This window comes from Pyrus communis, chromosome 9, assembly GCF_041283825.1.
Source record: "Pyrus communis isolate YQ-2024b chromosome 9, ASM4128382v1, whole genome shotgun sequence".
In the NCBI taxonomy this organism is placed as follows: Eukaryota; Viridiplantae; Streptophyta; class Magnoliopsida; order Rosales; family Rosaceae; genus Pyrus; species Pyrus communis.
Window position 1 is genome coordinate 15272249 of NC_142573.1, and position 9336 is coordinate 15281584.

Here is a 9336-nt window from a genome sequence, read left to right on the forward strand (position 1 = left end):
GTGGGGGCGCGTGCGACGATGAAAATTATTTCTAAAAATATGGGGATGTTCCTGAGGTTGAGTAGATCACGTTGGTGTATTCATACACCCCATTTGAACATTGTATGAGAAGTTATTTCATAAGGTTGGTTATGTGCTTTAAAATTAACGTTTTTATAGTTGTTACGCATATAGGTGATACCTATCCCGAGGACGGGTGTGGTCACTCGAGGCAAGGGGGTTACGACCCTTCCACATACCAGTGAGTGGGCTTTTGGTTTTCCGTATATACCTATATACTTATACTTTTCCCAGAAAATGAAATGAAACGTTTATTCGTTTATATGCCATGCATTATGTTGCCGTTTGTTTATGCATTGTTAGTTGTATATGTGTATATATATATATATATATATATGTTTGGTGCTGCGGACGCACAGGTAAATGCCAGGTGAGTATGGTTTATGCTTATATTCAGTAGTGGCTTGAAATGCATAGAGAGCTCATAACCTACACCCCCGGTGTTAGTGCTCCCGCCCAGAGTTGGGCACAGTCCTTCACGTGATGTTCACCTCCCGCACCACACGCTCATCTTGGATCCAAGTTAGGTGCACAGTCCTGTCGTACAGACCACTTTAGGTGGTTCCGACTCGTAGGTGACCCGTGATTATTCGCTAGCCTTCACGTGATCGTAGCACTTGAGCGTACTTATATTACACCCAGGCCTGTCGTACAGACCACTTTAGGTGTTTCCAACTCGTGTGCAGGTATAGTTAGTGAGATGGAGATTTGAGCTCTAGATTCAGCCGTACAGGTCACGTTAGGTGACTCCGGCTGACAGATTACGTGGCATTGATTTGTTATTACCTAAGCACTTGCATTTTACTTCGAGGTTTTGGCATAGCATATTTTCCGAGCATGATATATATGTATATTATATTTTCTGGGAAGTATACAGGTTTTACGGCGAGGGGTTAGAACTTATTTATGAAATGGTTTTTGAAAAGCTTTGTTTTTGCCTAGTCACACTTTTTGTTTTGCGCCCCTCCAGGTTCTAGTTGGCTAGCACTTTTGTTATTACTTTGGTAAAGCTGGTTTTTATTTATTCGTACTATTTTTTTTTATTATTATTATATTAGCTTCCGCACTGTGCACGTGTTTACGTCACTCCTACGTAATGGCCAGCATGCCCTGATCTCGATCGGGGTGTGTCATTTTGGTATCAGAGCCTAGGTTTGGCAGTCCTGTACTTTTGTGAGTATTCTAATGGTTTTGGTGTCTTCTGTTAGAATTATGCCGCCTCGTCGGGAACCACGTCGCTCTGCTGAGCCTAGTTTCCTCGATATAGCTCAGCCGGGGGAAGCTATTGCTACAACTATTCATTTGGCGATCCGCCCTCCCCAGAGGACTCATCTGGAGACTATGTATAATTTGAAGTTGGATAAGTTCGAAGGCAACGAGGGTTATGAGGGTGCGGAACGGTGGCTAGAACATATTTAGAAGACTTTTCGTGTTTTACATAATCAGGAGAATCTCCCTGTCGAGAAGTGCGTAGAGACGACATCGTGGTTTTTGGGTAAGGATTCTGCATCCTGGTGGGAGCAGGAACTTCGTCGTTTGACTCCAGCTGAGAAGACTGATTGGGATGTATTCCGAGAGTTGTTCAGGAGAAGGTTTGTGCCTCCTGAGTATATTGACCGCAAGAAGCAGGAATTCACTGAATTGAGACAGAGGAAGTTGACAGCAGATAAGTATTACCGGAGGTTCACTGATTTGTCTCGCTATCATCCAGATGTTACTGGTAATCCAGCGGAGATGCTTCGTCGTTTCCGTTTAGGCACTAAGAAGAAGTGGCGTTCGATGGCGACCACTACCCCTTGTGACACCTACCAGGAGTTTTATGAGATTCTGTTGAGAATTGAGGATTCAGAAAATATGCCGAGCGAGAGTGAGGAAGAAGAGAAAGATGGTAATCAGAAGAAGGATGATAAGGGCAAAGGTCAGGCGTCGCTCGGACCTCGTAGGACACAGAACTTTAAGAGGGGTGGCACTAGTTCTAGCTCTTCTAGTGGTGGTTTCAGTGCCACTGGTCAGGAACGTGGTGGTAGGTTTGCTGGTGGTGCTAGAGGCCAGAGGCAGAGTGATACTGGTAGAGGTAAGGCCCCAGTTTGCCGCAGGTGCAATAATCAGCATTTTGGTGAGAGTAGGCGAGGTAGCAGTGGTTGCTTTACTTGTGGGCAGATGGGACATCAGGCTGCAAATTGTCCCCAGAGTCAGCAAAAGCCGCAGCAGACTTTCTTACCACCACCTGTACCAATCCAGCAGATTCCTGGTCCTGGTAGTTATGGGCAGACAGGTCGAGGTGATGCCTATTACTATCAGGGCGATGCTGTTCCTTATGCCCTGGGACAATATCAATATCCCCATGACCCATATTCTCAGGGTGGTTATCCTCAGTATTCCGGCAGCTATATGTCGTATCCCCCAGTTCCAGCAGACGGGTCTCAGTGGTTTCAAAGAGGACAGATTCAGCAGGGGGAGATTGCTACGAGTAGTGCGGGGTCTTTGAGGCAGTTTGGTCAGCCCAGTCAGGGGCGTGGCACTCAGAGTCATGGTGGCCAGACGAGCAGAGGTCGAAGTGGACGGCAGCAGACCCAGGGGCGTATTCATAATATTTCTCTGCAGGACGCTAAAAAAAATCCAGATTTGATCATGGGTATGTTAAATATCCTTGGTTATTTTGCTAGAGTATTAATTGATTGTGGTGCTACACATTCTGTGATTTCTCATACATTTGCTCAAGTGACGCAACCTCGCCCCACACCTCTAGGGTATGATTTAAAGTTCGCTATGCCTAGAGGGGAGAGATGTATTGTAGATTATGTGTACCCAGGATGTCCAGTGATAGTGGAGGATGTAGTTATGCCAGCTGATCTTATCCTGTTGGATATTGTTGACTTTGATGTGATTTTGGGCACCGATTGGTTTCATTTCAATCGTGCCAATATTGATTGTTACGGGAAAATAGTTACGTTGCATCGTCCTGGATTACCTGTGGTTACTTTTGTGGGCGAGCAGAGTGGGGTGAGACATGGCGTTATTTCGGCCGTGCGAGCGAAAAGGTTGTTATCTAAGGGTTGCCAGGGGTACTTAGCTCATGTGGTGTTGGATGAGGCTGCTTCTAGTAGAGTAGAGGATGTGAGGGTAGTCAGACATTTTCCCGATGTTTTCCCTGAGGATTTACCTGGTTTGCCGCCAGACCGAGACATGGAGTTCACCATTGAGTTGCTTCCAGGTACTAATCCTATTTCCTTGACTCCTTATCGTATGGCTCCCGCTGAGTTGAGGGAATTGAAAGTTCAGTTGCAAGAATTAGAAGATAAGGGTTTTATTCAGCCTAGTACTTCACCTTGGGGAGCTCCAGTGTTGTTTGTGAGAAAGAAAGACGGAACTTTGAGGCTATGTATTGATTACCGGCAATTGAATCGGGTGACGATTAAAAACCGTTATCCATTGCCGCATATTGATGATTTATTTGATAAGCTTCGAGGTGCTTGTGTATTCTCCAAGATTGACTTGAGGTCTGGATATTATTAGCTGAAGATTAGTAGGGATGACGTTCCTAAGACGGCGTTCAGGACTCGTTATGGCCATTACGGGTTTCTGGTTATGCCATTTAGTTTGACGAATGCACCAGCTGCTTTTATGGATTTGATGAACCGGGTGTTCCAGCTATATTTGGATAGGTTTGTTATTGTTTTCATCGATGACATTCTGGTGTATTCTAAATCGAAAGCGGAGCATGTTCAACATCTTACTTTGGTGTTGGAAAGGTTGAGGGAACACCAATTGTATGCTAAGTTTAGCAAGTGTCAGTTTTGGTTAGACCAAGTTGCATTTTTGGGGCACGTCATTTCAGCTCAGGGTATTTTGGTGGATCCTCAAAAGGTGACAGCTGTGGAGAAATGGGAACAACCGTGAACCGTCACTGAGGTGAAGAGTTTCCTTGGTTTAGCAGGGTATTATCGACGGTTTGTTAAGGATTTTTTTGTGATTGCTTTACCACTGATGAGATTAACGAGGAAAGATGTTAAATTTGAGTGGGATGATAAGTGTGAGCAGAGTTTCCAGCAGTTGAAGTATTGTTTCACTCATGAGTTGAATTACCCTACACATGATTTGGAGTTGGCCGTCATTATTTTTACGTTGAAGTTGTGGAGACACTACCTTTATGGAGAGAAATGTAAGATCTTTACAGATCATAAGAGTCTTCAGTATATTTTTACGCAGAAGGATCTTAATCTTCGTCAGCGGAGGTGGATGAAGCTACTCAGTGATTATGACTGCACGATTGATTATCACCCTAGTCGTGCAAATGTAGTGGCTGATGCACTTAGTAGGAAGTCTCAAGGTCGTGTCAATGCGTTGTACGCTAGTCGCATTCCTCTTCTGCCAGACTTACGATCTACGGGAGTGAGGTTAGAGGCGGAAGATCGAGAGATAGCTTTACTTGCTAATTTTCAAGTTAGACCAATTTTAGTTGATCGGGTGCTTGAAGCTCAGGTAGCTGATAAGGAAACTCAAGAATTGATTCAAGCTCGAGATCGAGGGAGGATGAGAGACCTCAGAGTTCATGATTCGGATGGCATGCTGATGCAGGAGGGTAGGATGTTTGTGCCTAATAATTTGGATTTAAAGAAAACAATTCTCGATGAAGCACATATCTCGGCTTATGCTATGCATCCAGGAGCTACTAAAATGTATCATACCATTCGACCGTTTTATTATTGGTCGGGTATGAAGAGGGAGATAGCTGAGTATGTGAGTAGGTGTGCCGTTTGTCAGCAAGTTAAGGCGTTAAGGAAGAAGCCGTTTGGGTTGTTGCAGCCGCTTCCCGTTCCAGAGTGGAAATGGGAAAACATTACTATGGATTTTGTGTACAAGCTTCCGCGTACACATAATGGTTTTGAAGCCATTTGGGTGATTGTTGATTGGCTTACTAAGTCAGCACATTTTATTCCAGTGAGGGATAAGTATTCTTTGGGCCGATTAGCTGAATTGTTTATCTCGAAGATCGTGAAATACCATGGTGTCCCTGTGAGTATTGTCTGAATCGTGATCCACGATTTACATCTAAATTTTGGGTAGCTTTTCAGGACGCTTTGGGTACGAGACTACTTTATAGTATGGCGTATCATCCTCAAACGGACGGACAGTCAAAGAGAACCATTCAGACTTTGGAGGATATGTTGCGAGCTTCGGTGTTACAGTTTGGTGATGCTTGGCACAAGCGGTTGGATTTAATGGAATTTGCCTACAACAACAGCTTTCATTCGAGTATCGGCATGGCACCATTTGAGGCATTGTATGGTAGATCTTGTCGCACATCGTTGTGTTGGTCGGAGGTCGGAGAAAGAGTTTTGGTGGGCCCGGAGATTGTTGATGAGACTACTCAAAATGTTCAGGTAATTAAGTCTAACCTGAAGGTGGCCCAGGATAGGCAGAAGAGTTTAGCAGATCGACATGCTACTGACAGAGTGTATGAGGTTGGCGATTGGGTATTTCTGAAGCTTTCACCATAGGGAGACGTTGTACGGTTTGGAAAGAAAGGTAAGCTGAGTCCCAGGTACATCAGACCGTACATGATCACCGAGCGAGTTGGCAAGGTAGCTTACAGGCTGGAATTGCCTCCGGAGTTGGCTAGAGTACATAATGTTTTCCACGTGTCCATGCTTCGACATTATGTTGCTGATCCGTCTCATGTGATACCTCCTCAACCCTTGGAAATCAATCCGGATTTGACTTATAATGAGGAACCAGTGACGATCCTAGATTGGAAGGAAAACGTTTTGAGGACCAAGACAGTGAACTTGGTGAAAGTTTTGTGGATGAATCATTCCGTGAAGGAAGCTACTTGGGAAACTGAAGATCGGATGAGAGATTTGTATCCTCGGTTGTTCTTTCATCATTAGGGGTTTGTTGTATGGTTGTTTTGAATTTCAGGACGAGATTCTAATAAAGTTGGTAGGTTGTGACAGACCGTTCCGAAAATTTTTAAACCGTAAGTGTGAAAGGACGATTTTACCCCTAGTGTGAATTTTCGTGGTGTGGCTGTTTTTGGTTTGTTGTTAGCAGGATGTGGACCACACACATACTCTTTCACATTTCCCTCACCCTTTCCCTGCCCTGCACCCTGTCCCGTTCCATTTCCCTTCCCCATTTCCTATCCCATTGTACGGACATACCCCAAAACCCTTGTAATCTTCACAGGTCGAAGAAACAAAGTACATATCCATGCTCGTGAGGTCCGTAGAAGTTCAACCATACCCATTTCAGGTAAAGATACCTTCGTTTTCACGTCGAACTCGGGATACCCGATTTTTGTCACTGTTCATACACACGTTAATTCTTGTATTTTTGGGAATTTCAAGCTTGTAGGAAGCTTGGTGAGGTCCTTAGGAGGCTCGGCGTGGTTCGTTTGAAGGTTTTGGACATCGGGATCGTGAGTTTTGAGGTTGGCCGGAGTTGGTGGTGTTTTCCCGGCGAGATTCCGTGTGTTTTAGCACTTAGAAAGTGGTATGAATTTGTTCCTCTCGTTGTAAGCTTCAATTTGGAACCAATTTTGTGAAATTTGGTTGAAAAACGAAGAAGATATGAAGGTTTGAAAATTTTACGATTTTTAGGCGCCAGAGCCTCGCCGGAGAAGACGACGGAATATTCCGTCAGTTTGGATGGAATATTCCTAACGACGTTAACGGAATCCGTTAAAGTTAACGGAATATTCCTGACGGCGTTAACTGACGCCGTCAGCGTGCCAGACACGTGCCTGCGCGTGGCCGGTGCGTGGGGGCGTGTGCGACGGTGAAATTTTTTTCTAAAAATATGGGGATGTTCCTAAGGTTGAGTAGATCACGTTGGTGTATTCATACACCCCATTTGAGCATTGTATGAGAAGTTATTTCATAAGGTTGGTTATGTGCTTTAAAATTAACTTTTTTATAGTTGTTTCGCATATAGGTGATACCTATCCCGAGGACGAGCATGGTCACTCGAGGCAAGGGGGTTACGACCCTTCCACATACCAGTGAGTGGGCTTTTGGTTTTCCGTATATACCTATATACTTATACTTTTCCCAGAAAGTGAAATGAAACGTTTATTCGTTTATATGCCATGCATTATGTTGCCGTCTGTTTATGCATTGTTAGTTGTATGTATATATATATATATATATATATATATATATATATATATATATATATATATATATATATGTTTGGTGCTGCGGACGCACATGTAAGTGCCAAGTGAGTATGGTTTATGCTTATATTCAGTAGTGGTTTGAAATGCATAGAGAGCTCATAACCTGTACCCCCGGTGTTAGTGCTCCCGCCCAGAGTTGGGCACAGTCCTTCACGTGATGTTCACTTCCCGCACCACACGCTCATCTTGGATCCAAGTTAGGTGCACAGTCCTGTCGTACAGACCACTTTAGGTGGTTCCGACTCGTAGTTGACTCGCGATTATTCGCCCAGCCTTCACGTGATCGTAGCACTTGAGCGTACTTATATTACACCCATGTTTGTCATACAGACCACTTTAGGTGGTTCCGACTCGTGTGCAGGTATAGTTAGTGAGATGGAGATTTAAGCTTTAGATTCAGCTGTATAGGTCACGTTAGGTGACTCCGGCTGACAGATTACGTGGCATTGATTTGTTATTACCTGAGCACTTGCATTTTACTTCGAGGTTTTGGCATAGCATATTTTCCGAGCATGATATACATGTATATTATATTTTCTGGGAAGTATACAGGTTTTACGGCGAGGGGTTAGAACTTACTTATGAAATGGTTTTTGAAAAGCTTTGTTTTTGCCCACTCACACTTTTTGTTTTGCGCCCCTCCAGGTTCTAGTTGGCTAGCACTTTTGGTGGCTTCCCGGAGGATTTCCCTGGCATATCTGACAAACTATCACCAGTGTAGGACCACCTTCGGGTGTGCTTTTGTTGTGTCGTTTTCTCCCGGACTGCATTAGGTCTTCGTGCTCTGAACCTTGTTTTCACACTTGCGCTTGCACATGTTTGTTATTACTTGGGTAAAGCTGATTTTTATTTATTCGTACTATTTTTATTATTATTATTATATTAGCTTCTGCACTGTGCACATGGTTACATCACTCCCACGTGACGGCCAGCATGCCCTGATCTCGATCGGGGTGTGTCACTCCTTCTCTATGTCGTCCGATCCTCTCCCTTCTTTCTCTTTCCTTCAATCATCTCTTACTTTCTTTCTCCTCTCTCCTCTTTCTCCCTCTCTTGCGAGCCCCTTTTTTTAGATCTCTTTGTCTAGTTTAAGTTGTAAGATTTAAAAATTTTAAATCGCAAACCAATCACCTTTTTGAGTCTTAAAGTAAATTGATTTCAAGAAATGTTGAAAAAATGTCAAATAGGATACCAAACATGCCCTTAAAGTTTATGAAGATTGTTGGCCTCCTTAGTCTCTTCGGCCCCTTGATCTTGTTGATGGTTGTGGTTGCTCCCTTCTTGTTGGTACTCTTCCCCATGATGTTGATGGTTGAGCCCTTCCCCTTAAAATGGGTGCTCGTGGAGGTAGTGATTGATTTTGACGTTGTTGAACTTCAACTTGAGGTGGTCAAGGAGGTGGAGGTGACATTTCATTTCCATGTGTTGTATTCTCCTCACCTCCCAAATTAGCCGTGCCTAAAACAATAAACCACAAATCATTTAGATTGAATTATAGAAATAGATAATAAATACTGAGAAAATAAAAGAGGAAATTAAATTATTTACTTACTTTTTTCTAAGCGTTCAAGTTCCTTGTAAAAATTGAATTCGTCGAGTGTAGGCTCCTTGTAGAAACAAAAATTCATTTCCTCTAAGCCAATCACTAGTACACACTAAAGCCTCAACTATTTTAGGTGTTAAGGAAGCTTTAAAAGGATCAACAACTCTCCCACCAAGACTAAAGGCATTCTCACTAGCAACGGCGCTACTAGGAAGGGCCAATACATCCTTAGCAACTTTACTAAGAGTTGGACATGCATCACTATTTCCTTTTGACCAATCCAAAATATTGAAACCATCATATGTTAGGCTTTGATGTCGATCATTGAAGTACATATCCACTTCATTGGCTATCTCATTTTGTTATGCCGCTGCTCTCTTTTGTTGGATCTTCCTTGTCATCCTTTTAGCAACATCAATATCTACCACACCTCCCCTCCCCCCCCAATCATCTAGTACAACACTTGATCTTTGCTCCACATTTGAAGTAGCACTACTACTAAGGACCACTCCCTCCTTATATGCGTTATACAACTTAGTTACATATCTTTTAA